The following is a 24,970-nucleotide window of genomic DNA, read 5'->3' on the forward strand; positions in this document are numbered from 1 at the left end:
TTTCCTTTTTGTTTTGTTGGATGTTTTAACTGTTTGGTCATTTGATTCTGACCTAAATGTTATTTGTGTACGAACTTGAAAGTGCAATTAAAATCCATGCAATCTTGGACTATATAAGTTCGCCTCTACTGTTATTAAGAGCATAACAAATGTTTGAATGGTTCTTCTGAAAGTCCAGAATAAAAATAATGTTTAAAAAAATTCACAGAAGCTTGTGGTTGTGATAAGACAAAATATGAAAAAGTTTAAGGTATGTGAATACTTTTGCAAGCACTGTATTAGAAAGATTACTCATCCATTTTGACTACTAAGTGAAAAGAAAGATGTTTTATGCAGCAGCCCTGAAACAATTCAGCTGCAAAACTCTGAGTATTATCAAAGGTTACCTAATGCAAAATGTCACCTGTAGAAATTACAGCTATCAGCTAAACACCACAGACAATGTGAGCACAGCAACAAGTCAAATAATGACCAAGTAGATTTTTAAATTTGCAGCCTGTTAAATTAGATCAATTTGGCAAACAAAGTGTGTATCTATGCATCTATACTTTCATCAGATTCCCTGCATGGTGTCATGATGACAGCGCCTTGCAGTGAAAGGAGGCTGCTGGTTTGTGCTGTTAAACAAGGTATTTTCAGAGTGCTGCTAAAATTGCCTTGTTCTACATTAGTTTTCAACGTATCAAATAGAATTTAATGACCAAATAATTGGATGGCAGCTTGGAGCAACGGCACCATATAGTCAATCTCTCTTATTATGTTCCATAAATAATGGGGTTCACCCACACATTCGACATCTCGCCGAGGTGATCTCCAGCGAAAGCAGCAAATTGGCTGTTATTAGCCGTCAATGGATGTGTTTTGACACTGCTGCTGTGTGCCTCAAGGACTCATGGATTATTTGATGGCTGCTGCACAGCTGAGCTGCAAGGCCTTCTATTCAGCTTGGTCAATGCACCAAAATACAACTGCAGATGTAGAAGTGGAAGCAGCTTATTGCTGATTCCACATAAGGTAACTCACTCTATTAGCTGACAGGGTTATATGTGCTCGTCACTTTGAATTACATAACACAGCCGGATGCAGTAGCTGATTGGTTTATTTAAAAATATTTTGTGATAAATCAGATAAATGTGACAGCGTAAGGCAACGCCATTTGAATTGGTTTGAGAGTTTCACATATTTGACAAACATTTTTTTGGCTACGTTTCGAACAAAAGCCCCACCTCTCCACTCCCTCCTGCTATTGTAAAAGCCCGCCTCCGCCCACCCTTTACTGCCTCTCTTTGACTCTCCTCTCTGCCCTCTACACGTCTCTGATTCGTCCTTCATCACCGCACACTTAAAGTTCCCAAATCTTTTGAAACTTTTTTTTTTTTTTTTCTGACAAGCACCACTTGAATCTCCTCCCTTCATCCCCTTGATTCCTCTTCTACCCATTTAAACCTCTCACACCGACTCATTCGCAGTCCGGTCACGCATGCATGCGGCATGGTTGTGCCAACGCCAGCTCTGTGCCAATGTGCCCAGGCATGTCTAAACAGGAGCCTCCGTTACCAGAAGCCTGGGTGGCCCCGGGGCCAAAAAAACAGCGGCTCCTGGGTCAAATAAGGAGGTTTGGGATTACACTTTAGAAACCAAAAAAAAAGACAATTCTATTGAATTAAAGCATGAATCTTCAGTATATGGGTTGGAGTATATAAACGTACTACAATAATCCTGTAAAGGTTTTTTTTATGATAGAAAATTTAAGTTAAAATCTTCTTGTATTCACAGAATTAAAGTACTCAATTATTTTTGACAAAACAACAGACCTGCTGAGCAAAATTACAAACTGTTCACTTAAAAAATAAAATAGATCCAATTAAAAAAAATTAATTTGTTACAAGCAATCAAATTAAGTTTATCCAAGTAAATATATTACGTTTATTAACTTATGTTAAACAAACAGAAATAAAATAAATTTGACAAACTTAATTTGACTACAATTAAAACAATTTTTTTAAGTTGTAGCTCCATTCTCTTTTTTCTCCATGCAAAAACATCAAACAAAGAATACTGAATAAGTTTCCTTTCCATTTTACGGAAGATAAAACTGACTCTCAGACCTAATAATGTTTTCTAATTCTTAGATGAACTAATCAATCAGTTTGAGATCAAAATGGGCCAAATATCCCTTGATCGACTCTGATTGGTGATCAGAAAATCTGAAGCACATCAAAACTAAGAATTTCTATTTACAAATCAACAAGCTTTTTTGTTGTTTCTGTAAGAATATGATTAAAGTTAGACATATACTATTTGATGAATAGTTTCTGTTGGATTCAAAACTATCATCAAGAAACATGGAGCAAAATTTTAATATTTTATGTCCTGTTTAGAAAAAACGGATTTGCAAGTTCAGATTCCAAAGAAAACTGGATATCGATATCAATTGACCAATAAAAAATTGATCAAAGCATCTCTACTAATTTACTGTTTCATAGATGAGACATTCATAATTCTAATAACACGAATCCTCATTAGACAAAATCATTTAGAAAAGGCTTGAATGACACTCACAAACCGAAACCAGCAATAAAAACTATTTAAAATGCCACACATTATCTCATAAAAATGACATTGCAGATGCATAAAAATAAGCCTAAAAACATGAAATAGCTTTGATCTATTCATTTAATCCTGATTTTTACATTCATAGTAATTTAAAAACATAATATTCACTTCTATTCACATAGAAAACACACACACGCACACAAACACACCCACACACACACACACACACACACACACACACAGGTCCACACAACCCAATAGCCATTGACAACACTGCCCTAGCAACCACTGGGCATCATGCCAAGCCACTGAGGTTGCCTGGTGCTGTGTTCCCATGGCAACGATTTCTGGCTTTGTAAATAAGGTACTATGAGAGCAAAAAAAAAAAAAAAAAAAAGGAGGGGTTTGTGATAAATCACACTATAGAATCAAATTAAGAGAGCTAATAATTTATGGTTTGTGAATAATTATCCTGGCCTTGCACCAAACACCATTTTTACTGAAGAGATGCATTAGCACCAGTGGGGATCTCAGGTCAGAACCGTTCCCACACAAGGCCGATCCGATTTTTCATTTTTGATTGGGATGAGAGAGGAGCATCTAAATCTTCTTCCATGATCTCCAGCGCGCTCTCGCAAACATTTAGAGCGGGTATAATGTTCAAATGCTACGGTGAGCTTTGGTGATGGAAGATTCCTCCTTTAGATGTGCTTTCTAAAAATATCAGCTTCATCCTTTATTCTGTCTATCCACAGGCTCATATTTTTAGCACAGCAGCTCACCTTAATTTCACTTATATTTCTCTCTTCATCCCTCCATCCATCCACATACCCAGAAGAGCTTCTATTACAACAGACACGTAATAAATTCTCGGTAAGAAAACAACATTTTATAGATTCCTTTTAACAAAGCAGAGTGAAGTCATTTGTTGGAGTTTGTCTTAATGCTTAGGCATCCATGAACCATTCCAACCCAAATTGTGCATGTCTGTGTTACAATTTACTTCTGCAGAGACTTTCTAAATTATCTGTCTTCGTCTGTGTCTGAGTCTCTGTGGGCAGATTTTCTCAGCGACGAAGATTCGACTCTTTTCATTGGAGAAACCGCTCAATCAATCAATCAAAAAAAAAAAAAAAGAAAAGATTTTACTTCTACTTACTGAAAAAACAATTTGGGTGAAATATTCCTCAGTGTTGTTTTCAGACCTCTAGTTTGTTTACTTTGGCTCAAATCTGTTGTTGAGTTTGTTAATTTTTTATGGTGATTCAACTTCTTTTTTAGAAAAACTTCAAACAAACTTAAACCTGTCACTACAAACCATGCAACAGCATTCAGCATATTTGCTGGTCAGAAGTGGAAATACAGGAAGCAAATGCTACGTTCTGAGCTAGCACAAAATATGAAGAATTTATTTATATCATTACTGCATTACTTGGTTCATTTCCGGCTAAATTATCCGAGATGATGTTGTTGTTTGGACATGTTGAAAGTTGCATCAGGCTTTATCTTTTACAAAAAACACATGCGGCCATTGTCTCTTAGTTTCCTTACTCTACCTCCTCCCACAATGCAACTGATACCTGGCTACAGGAGGGCAGTTGGCTCAATCTTGCAGCTGTGTCGGATCAGAGTCGGACCACATCCAGACCACAAAAGAACCGCTCTAGTGTTAATTTGAAACCACACTGACACCACCTCCTCCAAATAGCCTCAGTACTTTTGACTAAAGCAAAGTGGATGGTTTTAAACTGTGAAAACATCATTAACTGAACAGGATAACTGTTTAAGTTTTCAAACTAAAATATTGCGTTAGTGTCTAACTAATGCAGAAAGGAAAATGGGTGATATGGATTACTAAAGATGTATACCAATTATTTTTTAAAATATTAAAGTTTATACTGCATTAATAATAATAATAATAATAGTATTTATAATGCATTTTATTTGTTAGCGCCTTTCAAAACACCCAAGCATACTTTACAACACTAAAAACACAAATTAAACAGTAAAAAATGGCTATAAAGACACAAAACCGTGAAATAACTTTAAAATATATATATAAAAGTGAGAAAGCTAACTTGAACAGAAGAGTTTTGAGTTGTGCTTTGAAGGTCAGAAGAGAATCGATATAAAAAGGGATTAAAAAAGGACTTGATAAGAAACAAATGAGAACAACTTTATAAAGTTGTAAAGTTGTGTGTTTTTAACTTATGCAATCATTTAATAATGTAAAACACTAATTGTTTTAAATATAAGAAACCAGAAAGCAGTCTCTTTGTAGCTATGCAAGAAAAAGACTCATTTAAACAATATTACAGCATCTTTAAGAGCTTTTATAAAAATCAGGGAACACGAGAGAGCGACTGATGCAGATAGAAAACATTAAACAGTGACATAAATGTTAGATTACTGATATTCCCAGTCAAACTTTCTGACATGTCAAGCTAATTTCATTCCTTTTCCTTTTAAACACGAAAAAATATGTTGTAGAAAGCTTTACCTTTAAAGCAGGAAGCAACTTTTACCTCTCTTCTCACTGGGAAGGCGTCTATCGTTGGACATAGCATGTAAGGAGATAAACATTATTAGATTAGCTATACAATAAATGATATAAAATAAATTTGAGATTGATCAATACATTTACACACATTTATTTCTAAGTAATATACTTAGTGACAATCAAAGAAATAAAATGGATTTTTGATGAAGGAAGCTTAAAACATGTCGTGTTCATTAGGAAACTAATTAATAAACTGAATATTGTAAAATGAAGGAAGAGAGTAATGCAAACACAGACAAACAACAAAGACAGTTAGACACTGGAGATGAATAATGCATTAATACTGACAAAATATACAATCTAACAGGAGTTAGTCAAACAAATGCAATAATTATGACATTGCAACACAATGAAACAATGACAGAAATGTGTGTTTTGTGTTGGCATGTTCTCCTCAGATATATGTTTGGGTTTGTGTGTTCCTGTCAGCATGTACGGCCTCAGGCATCTTATCTAATTTAACATGGAGGACACACAGCCTCACCCCGCCCTCGCTCCTTTCCTCTCCGGCTCTTTGAACTCAAGCCGCTGCTCGAGATGCATTCTGACTGAGCACAGCGTGTCCTGAAAGGAGGTCAGAGGGCAGCCCAAATAGTCTGGTGTCATGGCAACTTGATGCCATCAACCAAAAATTTGAAGTGACAGGTTAAAACTTGCTGAAAAGTTTGGTCAGGGTGAGGACAAAATGGGACAGTTTTCATCAAAAATACCAGAAAGTAGACCTTCAACAACTCACACTAATAAGTAGACAAATTAATTGTTGCATTTATTTGTTTCAACTTTATTTTAGAGTCTACAAGGAAAACCAGTGGACTGTCAAATGTACACCTTTGATTGAGATATTTAACACTGAGGCTGCGATGAAAACAAACAAATCAGTTTATATGACTCTTTAGTCCTAAATAAGAAGGGAGAGTAAAAACAAACTAGTTATCATAAAGGAAGATTAACATAGAAAACAGATTTTCTCCTGGTTTCAATAAGTTAAATTTAAGACTTTTTATGACTATTGTGAATCCAGTGATGTATGATAAATAACTTTTTTAAGTTGACTTAATAAACTACTTTCCTACTAAAATTAAGAATTCAATTATTTTATTTACTTAGCTTACACATGGTAAATGTAACTATTTCGGTGTTTTTAGGCTCCACTGCATCTCTCCAATGCATGACACTTACACAACAGTGTCTTTAGTCAGAGGCTTCTTTAGAACTACTGTAATACTGACTGCTACAGGAAATCCTTCCTATCTGCAGCTACAACAACTCTGAAGGAACTTGGATAATATGAGTCACAAAGTTTAATTTCCCTTTGGATTAATAAAGTATTTTTGAATTGAATTACCTAAATTCAACACACTCCTACTGCAGCAAAATCTGCAGTTTAAAATCCAGTTTTAAATAAGCTCTTTTAACAGAAGAAGGAGCTGGAAGCTGATAACTAAGAATGTTCCAATTGTAACTTCTAAAAGAAGTTACAATGAACAATATTAAGAAGCACATTTATTTTAAGCTGACCTTCAGGAAGACTGAATGTCCAGCACTGAATTTTATCAAACAGGACTGTTTGCTGCCTTGCATTGGTGCCACAGCCAGTAACCTCTAAATTTATCAGCCAGTGTGAAAAATGCCACCAATGCAATCAAAAAAAGAAATAAAGTCAATGTGATTTAAGATTAATTATGGAAAACATGGGTAAAATGAGAAACTTCTGTGTAAAATTACTAGCTTTTTAACATTCTGTCCTAGAAGACAATTGACTGATTAAATTGATAAAATTAATCTCCATCAGCCTTCAGTCAACCATTGTTTACATGGAGAGCATTATTTGGATTTTAGTTGATATTGAATACTTTAGTTATTCACAAGGACACCATAAATGAAACTTAACAGTTAAAAAGTTTTCCAGCTTTTACAATGGGCTAAATTAATCCATCCATATCTTTAAATATAATAATATTTAAAGTGGGTGTTTAAAGCAAAGAGATTGCTTTAAACTGAAACTAATACCAACTTAATGAGGGCCAATGTTTTTTTTTTCATGTGAGGAATGACTTAAATGTATATACAACTCTGGAAAATGTTAAGAGACCACTGCGAAATTATCAGTTTCTCTGATTTAACTTTTTACAGGCTAATGTTTGAGTAAAATAAACATTGATCTTTTATTCTATAAACTACTGACAAAATGTCTCTGAATTTCCAAGCAAAAATGTAATCTTTATTTGCAGAATATGAGAAATGGTTAAAATAACTTTCAGACATCAAATAATGCAAAGAAGACAAGTTCATATTCACTCAGTGCAGAGGGCTCTTAATTTTTTCCAGAGCTGTATATCCTTTCTCATTCAGGGTGAAATTAACATAACTCAACCAAAACCAAATGTTTCAACAATATGTCTGTTCACTGTTAGTCATTGCATTTTTCCAAATTTCTAGCAGTATTTACAAAATGCTGTTGAGTTTTGCTTTAACCTTGGCTGACTTCGTTCAATATCAAGGCCCTTTTCAGTCAAGACCGATTTAAAAAAAAATAAAAAATCCACACAATTACTGGTACAAATGTCATCTTGATTCATATAGCTCTGCACAATTACCACCAAAATGAACTCCTTTCATTTTTTTTTTGCTCTAATGACTCTAAGCACATTTGAGCCAACCTGAGAAATGAACTGCAGTCTTAATTGTGTCGCACGCCCGTGGCAGCTCTAGACGGCCTGTGTTTTCATCTCGCTGCTAAAGTGTTGGATCAATACAGAATTCGGGCTCCTTTGTATATCATTAGCTTACTTGAAACCTCTTAAAAGCCATTGTGTTTTCAGCCTCTTAAATCTCCCATGAAGAGCACGTGATTGCAAGTGTGCCTCTCTGACGTGATTGTGCGTTCATGACCTTACATGTATGGTGGGTTAGTAAATGCGTTTTTCCTTTAGGTGTTTGTGCATGCTCACGTGCAAGGCTTGCCAGAGAGCTGCATCAGAAAGCTTTTGTGTGCGTGGTATGTGTCCTAGCGTCTGCTCAATGCGGCAGAGGGTGGAGTGGCGGATCAATAGAAAACAAATGAATTCAGATCAATATTAAACCAGAGAGTGAAGGAGAGGAAAGGAGAGATTGAAAGCAAGCGAATGGGGTGATGCACCAAAGAGGAGCATGAGCAGAAGGAGGAGGAGGAGAAGGACGGTTGTCGGTGGGTTGGTTGGATGTGGCGATGTGTTACCAGCAGCTCGCCGATTAACTGTGCACATGGGGAAAAAACACTCGTTTCTGAAGCCAAAACCTCAGAGCTTTGAGGTCACTGGCAGGTAAAACGGATGGTTAAGCGAGGAAACGCAGAGGGACTACAGCAGCCGTGGACTTGAGACAAAGGGGGCACTGCTGCATTATTGATGGTGGTCTTTAGTGGAGAGTGGGTGTGAAAGACAGTAATTAGTGCTGCTTTTAAATGAGCTTATAATGAATCACTTTAATAGAATCTATTTAAGCAATGTAAATGAAGAATGTTTTCCGATAGTTTTAGATTTTAGTTTATCTTTTATATGATAAAAAGCTTCATGACAGGATATCATTTCATCTGGAATTTATGAACTTTATCTCTATAGAACAGCAAATTACTTAGTATAAATTCTGGTTTGTTTAGTCAGAAGCAGCCTGTTGATAAGCACAGATGTGTGATCGTGGTTAAAAATAAATAAATAATTATCTCAAATCTCAAAAATAATAACTGAACACAGCAGCTGTAGTAGAGACTAAATTTTACATTTTCTGAAGCTAAATGGCTTAAGATTTTCACAATATAATTAATATATGAAAATATATGTATATTTTTAATTTGAATCAACAAATATGCTCATTGCTGATAGATTAATGCGACTTTTTGTTTATTGCAGAGGTTTTAATGTTATTTGTATGATATTTTATTGATATTTTGATCCAAAAAACTTTTGGTTCTAGTAATACAACAAATCCAAATGAATTTGTCTTCATTCTACCCCCCCTGTGCAGCAGCAGGCGGGGGAGGGGGAGCACTGTGCTACGCTTCAAAAAACTGGAAAACTCGTTAAATTACTTTAAGTCTTAAGAAAGGTAATGGTTGAACAATTAATGGGTTTAAAAACATGACTTTTTACATTTTTGATGTAAACTCATGCATACTATCTCATACTTCAAGCTAGTGAAGACTCAATTTTGACCTTCTAGGGTAAGTTGCTGATATTTTCAGAAAATGCAAAATATGTGAACATAAAGAAAACGTTCAGACTTGAAAACAGCAAAACTTAGAGGTCAAATCTGTTCACTGCTCAATCTGTAAGAGTGGTACTAAACTTTTGTTGTCTTAATAATTTTCTACTATACCAGATTCATGTAATTTATACAAGTTTGAAGCATGATCTTAATTATTATTGATGATTTAAACTCAAAAAGCCTAAACTATAAAACAGAAAACTGTTTCCAAAACAGTTAAAAAAAAAGGTTTTAGCTTCATCATTCCTAACAGTGATGTTTGTTTACATTTATATTTAGTCATATTAATATTTTATTATTGTTTAATTTTGTCTGATATGAACTTCTTTAAAGTAATCAATACAATTTTATAAAGGTATGCATTTTATCTGACAAGCATAAATTATAATGTCACAAAAAGGTAAAAGAAAATATAAAAATTTGAGATTTTTGCCTTTTTTGATGTTAAAGCTAAAATTGTTAGGTTAAAATTGAAGAAATGTTTCAAAAATACTTTCGATGCTTTTGCTTTGGAGAGTGACCTTGAAACAGCAAAATATGTTTGCTGGGTTTTGTGTACCAGCTCATCTTCTGGCTGTAATATCAAAGCTTCAAGAGTCATTTGGGAGTCGGAACTCAATGTGACTTTGAAGTGATTGTGGTGAAAACAAACACAGGGGAGCTGAGTGCCGTGAACAAGTGCTATCTACCTCGAGTTCAAGGTTCCCTCAGTCCTGACAAGAATGACAATTAGTACTTTAACTCTTCTTTTTTACGCTTTCAAGGTAGACATTCCTGAATAGCCGTATTTGATAATATTTAGCTACACGCCAGGGCAATAGAGAAACAAATAGTAACGAGTACAAAATGAATTTTATCTACAAAATTAAAACTTAATATAAAAAACTTATCTGGTTTTGTAATTCTAAAAGTTATTTGCTTACATTGTAACTCATGTCAATATATTTTCAAATACAGATTTATTCATTACTGTCTGGAAAAGCTTAACATTTATAAATTAAAATAGTGTCAGGCTGCACATGTTAGGAAATCTTGCAAAAACCTAATATTGGTGAAGTTGTGATTTATGCCTGTTTTCGTATTTCTTCTCTTTTTCCTAAACTCTGCTATCATTTTGGACAATATAATTTGTGTCCAGTCTGAATAACTGCAGAACTGGCCAAACATTACATAAGTACCTATAGAATAGCACCTATAAAAGACTAGCCAGTAATTTCTGCACTCCTAAAAATCCTTCGTGATATAAATATTGCTATATTACTGCGATGGGAGACAGCTGCTCCGCCCAGTGGTTATTCTGTGACTTTTACGCATCAAGTCTTGTGCCAGTCTTAAAAAAAAGTCATTGTTCTACTCAGAATCACACTGACACATTTGATAAGACCTGGGATCTTTTAAACTTTACATTATTTATATTTGTAACTCAGTGAACTGAGTGTAACTCACTTCTGCTTCTGATTTTATAGTTTTGACTATTTGCTTTCCTGCACCACTGGTGACAAGTCCAGCCGAGTCGACTCCCGCTGGATAAAATATATTACCTTTCATAAATGTGAATGTGGAATATGTAGATTTGAAACGATTAATTGGATTAATTGAGATGAATTGATTATTGAAATAATCATCAACTAAATTAGTAGTCAATTAATTGTTAACTGGAGTATATAGACTAAAAAAAGGCAATTTGCTAAAGAAAGAACATATTCAGAGACGTAATTAAGCAAAAACTGTAAAGAGATATATAAAAATACCTTTGTCTGGAAATATGATTTACCCAAAACTCTTCTAGTGGCATAGTTTTAGTTTCATTTGATCAAATTCACTAAAGGAACGCTATATTATTGCACATAAGGCAATAAAATGTTTATTTTATTATCTAAAAAGGGAATTGAATTATTTATTTATTTGTATGTTTTACAATATTTCTAACTGTATAAAAAAGCTTAAGAGGTTACATAAAGAATCTATAAATGTTCCAGTTTTTCATCAGAATGATCGATTATTAAATAGTGAAGAGCTGTTTGTTTTTGTTTAACTTTTTCATATAGATGACTTTTTTTAAATAGGTGGGTAAGAATTTGTTTTTGTGAATTTATTACATTTTGTTATAGTCATATAAGTATGAAAAATAAAAGGAAAACTGAAAACTATGAAGGAAAAATATCCAATAAATATAATATGTGTAATTATACCCACTGAAATCGCATCTGTTAAGCCGCTAATCAGCTGTTATGGCTTCACATGAATCATAAATACTCTTTTCTGGCATTCGATGGATCTAGAAAAGCCTCAGTCTTTCTAGATCCATTCTTCTTCTTCCAGGAAAAATAATGTCCGAGGCAGCAAGTTCAGCAGTCCTTCAAATGCATCACTGTCACTCATATCACCAGTGTTAACTTATCGTTTTTACCTCTGGCAATCTCACTCAGTGAGCAAAGCTGACAGACAGAGGCCATGGATATAAACAAGATTAACTGAGGGAACATGTGAGAAGCTGGAGATAAAAATATCTTTTTATCTACAAAAGGGGCCAGTGCAGAGTGAAAGTCAAGCAACAATTTAACATTTTGATAGTTTCTTTCGCCTATATGTTGGCTGCTAAGACGCTAACATTATGTTTTTGCTATTTTTTTAAACACAGTGAAACGGGAAAGAAGAATATAACGGTATGACACAGAAGACAAGGTGGGAATTAAATTCTGGAGGTTTTACACCCACATATATATAAACATATATATGTGTGTGTGTGTGTGTTTCTAACACAATGACAATAAAGGAATTCTGATTCTGATATATATATATTCCTCAACTCCAACCAGACAGTCTGCTGAACAAAGCAAGAATCATGTCTCACTGCTTTATTTTTCAGCTTTCTCTGCTGTTAAATCTGACACCCCCCCACCCGTCTGTCTCTTTTTCTCTCTGTCTCATTGTTTGTCTCTCTCTGTCCCCTTGAGCTGTGTTCTGTGCCGTTCTCTCCTGCTTCTCTCCATCTTCCTGCCTCTAATGTGCTTTGGCGTGTGTTACCCACGGGTGCCTGAGTGCTGCCTCCGTCAGTGTCCTAAAGCCGGGGCAGCGGGGCAGCAAAAGCGGCACGATGCTGTCTGTGATATCATCAGTCGCTTCTATTAGTCACGTCTGACCTCTCCTCGCTGTCTGGGCTTTGGTGGCGAACGCATACAAACAAACATGGTCAGTGAAATGGTATCTAATGAGTCCAAAATGCTGAGTCTGACTTCCCTAAAATAGTTTTACAATTTCACACATAGCTGACACTGAAATTAGTGTAATGTAAACACGGATTTGATTCCAAAAATATTGTATATATGTTGTCTATTTAAACACCGTCAACAGAAAATTAGAAGACCTGTTTAATTAAAAGACTTTTGCAGAATAAAAATAACACTGCAGAGAGGAAAATAATAACGCCCTGATGTGTCTTTCACTCTCTATATATTAAAATTATAATGATCCACATCTGTGTAAAACAAATAAAAGCTAATTTAGGCCAGTGAACATGTGTGAGGATCAGACTGTGTCAAATTGGCTCATCTGCCATCGGCGGAAACACTTCAGTACCTGAGGGTCTGTCTGTCGCCCCTGCTGCCAACCAATGAGGAACCAAAGCTAACTCCTCCACTCTGCTGCTACGGCAGACCTCGCTGCAGTGTGTGGGAACATGATGTATAAATCATACATGACCAGCTGTATGTTACTGTACCGCACTGAAAACAAGCATGGCGGCTTTTCAAAGCATTTCCCTTCCAAAAGCACCTGCAGCACTGAACTCAATACGCCACGCAAGACAGACACGGAGGCAGAAAAATATTTAAAAAGTGGAGCTCGGGGTTCAACGACGACAGAATAATGGCGTCTGGTGCAGAAACACCTGAAGGCATGAATTGTGAAAAAGGAAAAACAAGGGCGAAACGAGCGAGCAAGGGGACGGATAAAAGCCAGGAGGGAGGGCGAGAAAAAACGTGAGGCAAAGTAGGACAGCAAAGTAGACAGATTAAATAAAAAGGGACACCAGACACAGAAACAGACAGCGAGAGCAAACAAAAGCTGGGAACGATGAAATGCAAAAGATAGAAAGAGGAGAGGAAAGGACAGAATTAGAGTGAGGGTGTGCATGCTAAAATAGGTGGCAGACTCTTGTCAGTGCAATGACCTAGTCACAAAGCACTGAGGAATTCTCCCTGATGACCCGAACACATTCCTCTGGTCAGATGTTAACCCATGCAACACTGCCATACTGTACTGCAATGGCTGACCCACAAATAATGCCTTCAAACCTTCTGGAAAGGCTGTGCATTTTTATAATCAACAGTAGCAGCTCTGAGTGGGCGCTGAGAAATGTATTTGAAAATCTAACTGGTGACCTGGAGTATATTTACAGTGGAAGTTCTGCAAATCTCTAAGCAAATACCTTCCACAAGATTTGAAGCATCAGGTGAGCAGCTTGACCTGCTGAATCAACAGCCCCCGCTGCTCGCAGAGGGCCGTGTGCACACGTGTACTAAGGGGCCGTGCAAAAACATTGTGAAAATATCAGGCCAAGAAGGGCTCAATTGTACGGTGGAGGCAGAATGTAGCTCTTATTCTGGTGCTGCTGGTCGGGGGGTATGGGGTGACATTAGCACAAAGACAGAAATGTAATGTGAGGCCATCTCCAAAACTAGCTTCAAGGCTAAACCACAGGCCCGGCTTTATGCCCGCAGTCTCTCACTTTTCAGCAACATCTGATAATCGGGACGTGACCACCTGATGACCTTTCCACTTGTTGCTAACCAACATAAGTCATAATCTACAGTATTGTGCCGGACTGACTCCAACAGGCATGCAGTGAAACAGAAAGCTTCCCTGTTTGTTGCTTTCAGACTGGCCCATGGTTAGCGCATATCTGTTAGGTTAATCATGACAGAATGATTCAGGGCAGAGTAATTGAATTATACTGATGGTGCATTGACATTTCGATCGCGCCACAGACTAAAACGGCTGACCAAGTGTTCTAGTCTGCTGAGTGCTATCAGGCAAAACTCGGTTTAAAAAAAACATTTGAATTCACTGAACCTTTCTAAACGCATCCACTCAGCTGGGATAATAAATATGTAAATTATATTCTTTGAGAAATTAGAGCAAATTGTATAGCCTTACCTTGTATAAAACATGTCCAAAAGTTCAGGTCATCTTAAATTCAACCTGAAATACAAATATATATGATATTAAAGAATATTTTATCCACATTAATGACTGTACGGTGCCATGCAAAGAACTTACACAATTTGTTTATAATTTATCACTTTAAAGTCAGAAAGTTTAATGTATTTTATCAGGACTTTGTGTGAAAGATTGACACAAAATAGTGATTTTGCTTATATATTCTCAAAAATAATTGAATATATCTCTATACATTTACCTTATATAAAGCATGTCCAAGAGTCCATGTCATCTTAAATTCAACCTGAAATAGAAACATGTTATATTATAGAATGTTTGGTGATTTTGTAAATAGTTTTTTACAAAAATTCACAAAATTTTTATTTTATCACATTAAAATCACAAATTTCAATGCATTTTATTGGGCGTTTATGTAGAAAACCAATAGAAAATTGTGATTTTTCTTCCTTGTTTACAAAATAATCAGAAAAATTCACAACACGTTTTTATTAAACCCCTTTCACTCGAATACCTCTAAATAAAATGCAATTGCTTTGAGAGGAGACCTAATTAGTAAAACACAGTCCACCTATGCGTACTTTAATAAAAACGGTTCTGTGACGGCCTGAGAGGTTTGTTACAAAGAACCCAGATGAACACAGAGGTGAAAGGTGAACAAAGAGGTTTAAAACACAGTTTGATCATAAAAGTAACCACATGTTTTGAACGTCTCAAAGAAAACTGATCAGTCCATCATCTGAACCTGGAAAAAGTAACAGCAAAGACAAGGCCGTTCATCTAAACCAAAGGTCTGAACACCTTTTTTTCTCTCAATTTCTTTTCTAAATAAGAAATAATAAATATTTTTGAAACAATAAAAGCCACCGGGTGGTCCAATATGTTGTAGAGTTGACCTGAATTCAAATCCAGATAAGTAGAAGCTGTAAAACACACTTGTTAAACAAGATGGCGGCCCTGGGCGTGCTGACATCACTCTGAACTACAGAGAAAAGAAATCCAGATTTTCCCAAAAAATTGAACCTTTAACAAGGAAAGAATCATATAAAAAAAATTTTAAATTGTTGAAATCTCGCTGCAAGAAGTTTGCAGTTTGACGCCAAAATTCGCACATCATCCTGAACACTCGAAGCACTGTGATGGCAGCATCATGCTGTGCGCTGATGCTTTCCTTCAGCTTGCACAGGGAAGCTGGTCGAAGCTGATGTGAGGGTCTTAGAGGGAAACATGTTCGATGCGACAAAAGATTTGAGACCAGAGTGGAGGTTCACTGAAGCAGCTTCAGTGACCAAAGCACATTCATGTGACCTAGTCAAAGTCCTGACCTAAAAAAACAGACATGAAAGTTGAATATTTTAGTTTCTAGATGTGTCAAAATAGTAAAAATGTCACCCAAAAGACTGACAGCTGCAATTAAAGCAAAATCTAGCTACTAGGGGGGCTTTATACACATGCATGCCACATTTTTCAGATTTAATTTGGAAAAAGAACATTGAATGCCATAATTACAATTTACTTTGTGTTGGTCTATCTTAAAATATCCCAGTGACATACAACATTAAAAAATCCAAGGGGTTGAATACTTTTGTACAGCACTGTTTATACATACTATGGTTTTTAAAACGTCAATGGCATTACTGGTCCCAGTGACACACAGCCCACATCTTCAGTTACTGCAGCACATTTTAGTTGTTCTTATTGAGCTACAAGGACACAAACTGAGCAGCTTAAAGTCAGACCTGCGACGCACAATCGCAGCTTGCATGGGAATTCCTGAGGTATGTTCAATCCGTTAATGTATGCTGCGGTTGGATGTCATCAATTATGAATGAGAAACACACTAGACTCATAGAAAGCTGCTATAGAAACATGGGAACGAACCCGGGTTGCAGTCTCTTATACATCTGCAGAAACAAAGGTTATGTAAAAGCAGAGTTCTTTAAAATAATACAAGTTGAATATGTATTAATGATGAAAACAAGAGAAATTGTAAAGCTTAAGCAGGAATGGGGGAGCTAGTTCCTCCATTTTTCTTTTTGTAGAGATGCTGCAGTATCGCGTTGAGGTTTCTTCCCCTTTAAGTTCCAGGTATTCAAGAGTGTGTTGACCCTGTCAGCGAGTTCATACCATAAGCAGACCCATATAGCTTCTCCTCCAGAGGCTCAGATCACGAGCCTGCTGAGCTGCCGCCTCGGTTATGTAAGATTACATAACACCAGGCCTGTCTGAGTAACATTTCATAACCTGGGGGTCCCACTATACGGTTGGAAGCGTTAAGTTCCCTCGGATGTGGAATCGAAAAGAGCAAAGAAACGCAGACAGAAATTTGAGCTTTAGAAACAAATAACAGCATTTCGAGGGTTTGGAGGAAGACTGATCTCTCTGAACATGCTTTGAGTTTTGCTGACATGAGAATGGAGGTCAGAAGAAGGCTGACCTAAGGATGCGACTAAACAAAAGCTCCCATAAATTGAAGAGCAGCCTTCTGCCTACAAAGCTCAAATAACTGTGTATTAATTCAACGAATGCATAAGAATCGAATCTCCTTACACTGACTATCATAATTTAAGTAGGGCAGTGACTGTTATCTAACGATCTTGGCATCGTTTTTATCTTCTGGAAAGAGAAAAATGACTCGACTGCTTTTGATCTAAAGTAATTTTAGAAGAACATGCTTTTATGATTCAAGTTATGACGCTTAAATAGCTTAAATGGAGGGGGGGCAACGATGGCATGTCCAAGATATGAATACCCTAAAACAACGAGGACAACACGTGGATGTCCTCCGCTCAGAACAATGACAAAGAGCGACGGTGGAGTTAGAAAATATCACTGTGCAGAGATAACACCTGGTTGTGTAAATAAAAGAGGAGGCAGAGCACAGAGATGAATAACGGAGGAGAGGGGAAGAAAGAGAGAAAAACGGAGGGACAGAGACGCCTTCGGATTTTTGAGGCAGAAATATTTGACATTATTTTACAACAAAAATATCATTTAATGTTGTTACAATACCTAAGCAATATCAAGACTCATTTTAATTGCACTTAGATGTATAAAATTGTAAAGTCACTCCCTTCAACACATATTTAATAAAAAAAACCCTGGAACAAATCGACCATAAATTTCCACGGTAATGATGAATCACATGCAGCGATACACGGATAGATTGACGATACCCGGATGAATGGATGGAGGTTTTGTGAGAAAACCCCCCACAAAATATTGGATAAGCGACTAAAACTCTGAGGTAACTATTAAACATTTTTCTCTCACAAATGTAACACCTCATGTGTCCTTTCTGTGCATTTCATCAATAACAACACAGCCCAATAAATCCTGAAATATGAAGGACGGCTCTGTGGATCCACGCATGCGTCGGAGGGAGGACCCTCTGACACTGCCGGCTCCATTAACTCCAAATCACACCACGGCATATTAACACACATGCACGGACACAAAAATACACATGACTGATACAAATGCACGTACCCCGAATCCTCCGCGAGCTAGCCTCCCATTCATGGGCCCCTCTGAAACCAAGTGTATTCGGAGAACACAGAGCTCTGCTGAATGTGAGCAGAGGTGTGTGTTTGGAGGGGAGAGAACGAGCAAAGACTCAAGATACAGAGGGAGCTGAAGGAGGGAAAAGAGCGAGGGATAGATGGACGGATGGAGGGGGAGAGGCAACTTACAGACTTTTTTTTTAACAAACGACTACAAAAAACAGGAGAGTGAGAAGGGATAAAGTATTTAAGAATGGAGAGGAAAAGGACAGGTACATGCTGCATACTTACGAATGAATGAGAGGAAAGATCGGGGAAGTGATGAAGAAAAACCAGAGAGTGAAAGTCTGAGTTTGAGGAAACGTCCAGTTTCTTCTAATTCAGGAGTTTTTTTCCACCTCTTTTTTTTTTTTTAATGATTTTACCAATTCCTATCCGGCCGTCCCTCCTTCCTGAGTCAATCCCCCCCTTTATGGTCCTCTCGTTCCTCTCTTCCTCCTCCTGTTTTTCTTGCCAGTACTGATACTCTTTCTCTCTTTGCCTGTCCTTCATGCTTTCTACCGCAGACCATGCTCTCCATTTCCCCCTCATTCTTTCTTTCTTTCCTTTTTTTTGCCTCTATCTTCTTCACATGTCCACACACACGATTTTCCTTTCTTCAACTCCCAGCTTCCGCTTTTCAATGCACACACGACTTTAGAAAAAGATTACTGCACAGAAAGCGATTTCCCGAACAAAAAATAAATAAAAATACTGCAGAAGAGAAGCAAAAACATAAAAAACAAAAAATGTTGACAGGATAGGAAAAGCGGTTTGTGGCATGCAGTCTAATGCGGGGACAATCCACGGCCTACATTTTTTTTCAGGGGCGCCACACATAGTAAGAGTGCGGCGTCTGAGAGGGGGGTGCCTCCGTACATGAAGGGATAACTGAAGGGAAATAACGGCATGCGGAAAGAAAAGTAAAAGGAAGAGGAGAAAAAAAACCCTAAGCGGATTGCAGTTGGTCTCCAGTGAAAGTGGATAGTAAGGGCGCGTGAGGGAAATGAGTGGGAAGGAGTCTGGGGCGTGTGCATGTGTGAAGAGGTGGGAGGGGAGAGAAAGGAGAGTCAGAGAGAAAGGAGAGAGACTGGAGGTTAATGGAGAAATATCCAATAGGGAGGGATAGAGGAGGAGTGTGGCAGTCTGAAGAGGACCCAGAGAAATAGGGGGGAAGGAGTAGAAAAATATATATTTATATATATATATATATTTTTTTACACACACAAATAAATCTTTTGTGCTTTTCTTTTATACCTTCCCATTCTCGAAGGAGTCGGTGTGGGCTTCGTCTCTAGCTCCTGCCGTTCCTGTTCCTGCTTTCCTTTCTGGTCCGGCTAGCCTCTATTCACCCTATTTTCTGCACGTGCACTTGAACTCTAAATCCTGTCTGCTTTCCCCTCCCCTCCGCTCTCCCTCTCTCTAACTGCGCATCTGTGTGTCTCTGCCTCGCTCGCCCTCCCTCATTCCTCGGCAGAGGCTTGAAATAGTGCTAGCAGGCAGGAGAGCGCGAGGGGAGGGAAAAGGAGAGGGCGAGGGGGACAAAAAGGGGAGAGAGATGTTGAGCTGAGAGAGAGGGGGGAGGGGAAGAAGCTTAGACGGGCTGACACAGAGAGCACGGAGTGTGTTTATGGGTGTGTGTCCTGCATGTGAACATGTCTCACGTTCGTACGCATGTTCATCCGACGTTTGATTTAGTTGCGGTTATTTGATAACAGAAATCTAATATATTGCATTTTCAGTACAAAGAAACAGCTGAAATACCCTAAGCACATCGTGCAAGGCTGTAAAATCTGCTTAAAGTTCTAAAAACCAGGCAAAAACTTTGCAGGAAAAATATGCTTTGTAGGAGATTTATCACAATATTTTACAATATTATTGTGATAACAATAAAAGTGATGATAAGAACTATTTATTACTTATTGTTTTAAGCAACTATATTGCTGTGACTTTATGAGAGAGCATTAATAATCCCACAAATAAAAATACTAAAGTTATTTAGGACAACAGTCACATAAAGAATTGTTATTTATATCATTAAACTGCTCGCAATAACTGCATCTAATCATATTTTCAAATGTATGGACATTTATTGATACTCTTATTGAACAAGCAGTTGTAAGTAAAATCAACAGTACCGACAGTTTTAAGGGCTTTTGCCACTTTTAATTGGATTTATTGTGACAACAAAAATCTAAATACTTATAACAAGAAATGTATCAGAATAAATAATAATAAACAATATGATAAATGCCCACCCCTAATGCTTTAATGGGTGTTTATTCTCTTTACTTGAAGATATAAGAGTTGTTTGCTTTAAATCAGAAAGTTAAAAAAAATATGTATGAGATTGACTGTGAAATAACTTTGAGTAAAAACACCAAGGTGTCATTAAATCACAGTATTTCCACCAAAAATTTAAGCAAAAATATGTAAATTTATGTAACTGTCTTAATCTCAATCAGAAAAATAACAATTATTCAAATTGCTGCAAAAATAATTTAACATTTTAACTATTCAAATATGCATTGTCTGCAATTTGGCTTTGATACATATACAGTTAAAAAGGGAATAGACACCTGTTAAATTTTGAAAACATGAATTGGGAAACTTTTTTTTTTTTTTTTTGCAGTGTTGATTTTTAAATGACAGGAGTGAAGGGTAGCCTGCTTTAGGTTTTAACACATGTATTGTTTATGTTTACGTCTGGATGTATTTTTAAACACTTAAAATGTCTAGTGGCTTTCTTTCAGCCAGCTCAGCAGCAGTGCACAGTAACAGGTGGGGACTGGGAGCACTACATTACCCCCAGAAACATTCAGGCACTCTCAGACTTTCTCTGCTATCTTATTCAAAAGACTATAAACCAGGGGTCCCCAAACTTTTTCCTGCGAGGGCCACATAGCTGTTCCTTTCTGTGGTCGGGGGCCGGTCTTAGTTTTTGCAGTAAAAAAAAACGACGACACTTTTGGATAGATTTTTACCCAGAATGCAAATGGAAAAAACCGTGAGTGAAACGGTGACTGACGAGTATATATTCCATTGAGGGAAAGTTTCACATTTGCTCAAAAGCCCCCTGGTGGTTGAAGAAAAATCCACATATAAACCGGAAAATACAATATATGAAAAAAAACACTGAATGCTCTCTGGTATGAGCAGGCGGGCCGGATCCGGCATTGTTCAGGGGGCCGGACCAAATGACGTGGCGGGCCGGATCCGGCCCGCGGGCCGTAGTTTGGGGACCCCTGCTATAAACCATGTTAATAACAATTTTAACAGTTTTGAAAGCCTAACTTTTCTATTTAAGATTTTATGTCATTAGTTGCTTTTGCTGACATTATATTTTTTGTCATTTTGTATCAAATTTTCACTACATTAGCTTCTGGAAAAACAAAAACAAAATTTTATATTAGTACCTAGAAAAATATTAGAAATCAATCATGTTGAACATCACCATGGCAGAAGATAGAGAGGGGATCTGGGAGGTTTGTTACAAATACATGGCTCTCAATATTCTTAGACACTCCTCACACATTCTCCATGAACTTTTTGAATTATTTCTATAAAAAATATGGAACCATAACATCAGAAGCAGAACTACCAGATTGTTCCACAGTTTCCGCCTCAAGCTGCCTTCTGTTAAGGTTATGCTCTAAATATTGTTGGAGTTATTTTTCATGTATAATTTATTTTGTGTTAAAATGTTTTTGTTGCCTTATTTATTTTACTATTTTTTTGCACCAATCTGTTGAAATATCCCAGAGAAACATCTCATGTGGTTGCACACTATTAGCTAAAATAGAATTACAGTTTAATTTCTGGTTCAGTGTTTGTCTTTAAGAAACTACCAAGGTCATAAAAATACATTTTTGTAAATTTATTTCACAAAGCAGAAAACTGAAGCCCAGATTTATTCATGAAGCACATTTTCCATATTAAGCTGAATTATCACTATTCAATATTTAAAAATTGACTTTGTTAAATTTATTATTTAAGTTTTGATTGTTTATATTTTTTAAATATTTGTACATTATTAAAAGAATATATTTTTTATTTATGAAACAGAATATAGCACTAGACTTCTTAGTATTCTTACAGAAGGTATGAAAATTTTTTTGCATTGCAGATTTATCGGACAGAAAATAAATACAATGAATGCAATGAGAAATGTAGCATAGCTAAATTATGTTGCATATTTTTAAATATAGAACAGCAAGGTGCAGTAGGTATCTGTTGTTTTTCAATTAAACATTAATGGACACAAAATGTACAGTGAAGTAAAGTACTGATTTCTCCTCTACTTGGTTTATTTTGTTATCTTTATTGTGTAAAAGGAGTGCGTGCAGCAGTAATAAAAGCAGCAGTTTCCACAAACTATAACTTATATGATACATCTGTTGCTATTTTTTGATTGCGGATTCAATTCAAAACCCAACCAAAGAAATCAGAAAATATGTTTGAAAATGTGTTAGGCACAAATCAAAAAAACTACACTATATCTAGCAAAGTGCGGTCCCAACACACTTCTGTCATTTTGTCATCTTGGTATGGATGGACGAAGGTGATATCTGAGCTACTTCAACAGATAATGTGAAAGAAACGCAGAGGGGAGCTTTCTGTGTTTGCTCTGTTTACATTTACTTACTAAAAAGGAAAAAAAAAATAACCCAAACTGTTAGCGCTTTGTTTTCTTTAGTCTTGGAGGAGATGTTTCAGTAAGTGAAGCCTAGACGTTGCAGTCTGTGCCGTAGCTGGACTGGCACAGAAACGGCTGTTAGAGGCTGAACAGCAGGTCAGAGCTGAACGAGCCGAAAACACTTGCCCCACATTTCAGATGTTATCAGGTACGAACGGCTACCACATGATTATTTTAAATGCTAAAATGAACATATATATAGACATTTAGCAATTATTTTTCCCCAATTAGATATACATTTTCAAATCATCTGCCTAAGTTATGAGCCCTAAGCATATTCTCTATTTATAATTATTTTTATCTTGACAGGAAGGCAGTAGTTACTCATAAAATCCCTTTATCATGCTTTTAGATTATGCTTATTATTATAAAAGCTGTTAGTATTTTAGATGCTAATCTCACCATTTCTAAACCTTTGTTGTTTCATTATTATAGTTATATTAAAGAATATTTGACCTGAATGAGTTTTCAGGTTGCAACCGATCCATTCAAATTGATCTTTTTGCCAGTCTGAGATAGGTTAGGGTTTAAATGGTGCTTGATTATGATTTGTGAAAGTTGTGCTTATGTGTTGTTTCTGTTGTTTATTTGTTTGTTTGAATTAAATTTTAGGGGAACTCTGTGACGCTTTTGTAAAGACAGCAAAAAGCTAAGCTTTTGGGAAACTCTGGCACATTTGCTAAGCTGTTTATTAAAGTGCTCTGCTCCTGTTAAATAAACAAATTAACAAAACTGACCTCTAATTATTAGATTATAATCCTGTTAATTGGAAGGGTATATATGCAGAAAATAAATACATTTAGGTAAATATTTTTAGTTTTGCCAATATGTGTATCATATCACCAAAGAAATTAATTAAAATGATAATTTTTAATTCATTTCAGTCAGTCTAATTATATAAACAGTAATCGCAACTATTAACTTTTAATTACTTTTCAATGTTATACATTTATCCACAAAATGGAAAAATATTCTACAAGCTATTCTAAAATCCCAAATAGCAAAAATACACTCAATTATCTCATCTCAAAACAATATATATTTTAATCACATATTATTGTAATTTGAGCACAATTCATTTTAATCAGCACATTAGTTATTGCTCCTTAGTTTTTATTTGTGTGCAAAGCTGTTTATCTCATCTTTGCACAATAATTTCCATGTACCCAGGCACACAAGTTGCAACTAAAGATATAAACTTACACAAGGTGTATTACATAAACTCAGAGATGTAAGGCAGGTGCTCTCACAGTATTGAAAACACAGTTAAAGTCTGTTCAATGCACATTTTTAGGTGCTGTTTAGTATCACCTACAAACTTAATAAACTTGTAGGTTGGTAAACAATCCAATGACTTTAACTTAGAGATATTATGAAGACAGGAATATAAGTAAAAAAGTAAAGGAAAAGAAAAAAAAGAAGAGGTTGCAAAGAAAAAGAGGTAAAACCTAGAAGTTTGATTGGCTGGGTTCGTGTACACTGTATTTTCTCATAAATGTGAATTAGGTATGACATTTGTAATGACGAAAATCCCTAGAAACACCCAGTGCTTATTTCTTTGTTTTTGAAAGGTAGCATTCATCCTGGCAAAGGGAGGCCTGTGACTTAGTCTCAGTCTGAAAAAAATGGCCATTGATCAAAGCAAACAGTACCAAATGAGAAAAGATTTATCTTCTTTAAAATGCTAAGACCCTCTTATGCTTTAAAACTCAAAATAATTTGCTGTAAACTGTCTTTTTGCAACAAAAACACACAAACTGCAAGTAAATCACCCCTAAAAAGAGGTGTAGCTCCTTTCAACAAGCTAATACAACATAGCAAGTGTATTTCCAGACAGGAATAGTAACTTTTATTACAAATATTATAGAGTTACTGACCCTCTTGTGTTGTCTTCCTCACTCAGACGACTTCTCCTCTGTTGCCGTCTGTACCGCAGTCCTCAAAAGAGCTCTCGAATCTGTTGGGGGAAAAGAAAGATAAGAGAAAAGACACAACACTACCCTCTGCTGGAATACAACCGGAATTACTTGATATTTTTTGTATGTAATAGCTTGTTTAAACGTCATTATTTTTAATCAGTTTGATAAAATAATTCACACATGAATAAAGAGAAATATCCAATTATCCTTAAGGTGGTTTTAAAAGGAGAGGTTAAGAGTAAAATTAAAGCCTGAAGGTGTGTTGAATGCACTCATG

The 24,970-nt window shown here is 36.3% G+C and overlaps 1 long non-coding RNA gene across 4 annotated transcripts in view; it reads right to left on the reverse strand.

Annotated features, from left to right (window-relative positions):
• The window catches only part of LOC106960543 (uncharacterized), a 31,592-nt gene extending 11,440 nt beyond the window's left edge, over positions 1-20,152 (reverse strand). For 2 of the 4 annotated variants that reach the window (XR_001427586.1, XR_001427590.1), the window contains exons 1-4: positions 19,336-20,152; positions 18,026-19,224; positions 14,778-14,822; positions 14,516-14,560 (exon numbers count right to left, since the gene is read on the reverse strand). This is a non-coding gene — a long non-coding RNA (uncharacterized LOC106960543). Of the gene's footprint in view, positions 1-5,056; positions 5,105-14,515; positions 14,561-14,777; positions 14,823-18,025; positions 19,225-19,335 lie in introns of all 4 variants that reach the window. The other 2 variants (XR_001427588.1, XR_001427589.1) reach the window with 2 other exon arrangements.
• Between the last annotated feature and the right edge of the window lie 4,818 nt (positions 20,153-24,970).

This window comes from Poecilia latipinna, unplaced genomic scaffold, assembly GCF_001443285.1.
Source record: "Poecilia latipinna isolate Pla-1442-1.1 unplaced genomic scaffold, P_latipinna-1.0 Scaffold1193, whole genome shotgun sequence".
Taxonomy (NCBI): Eukaryota; Metazoa; Chordata; class Actinopteri; order Cyprinodontiformes; family Poeciliidae; genus Poecilia; species Poecilia latipinna.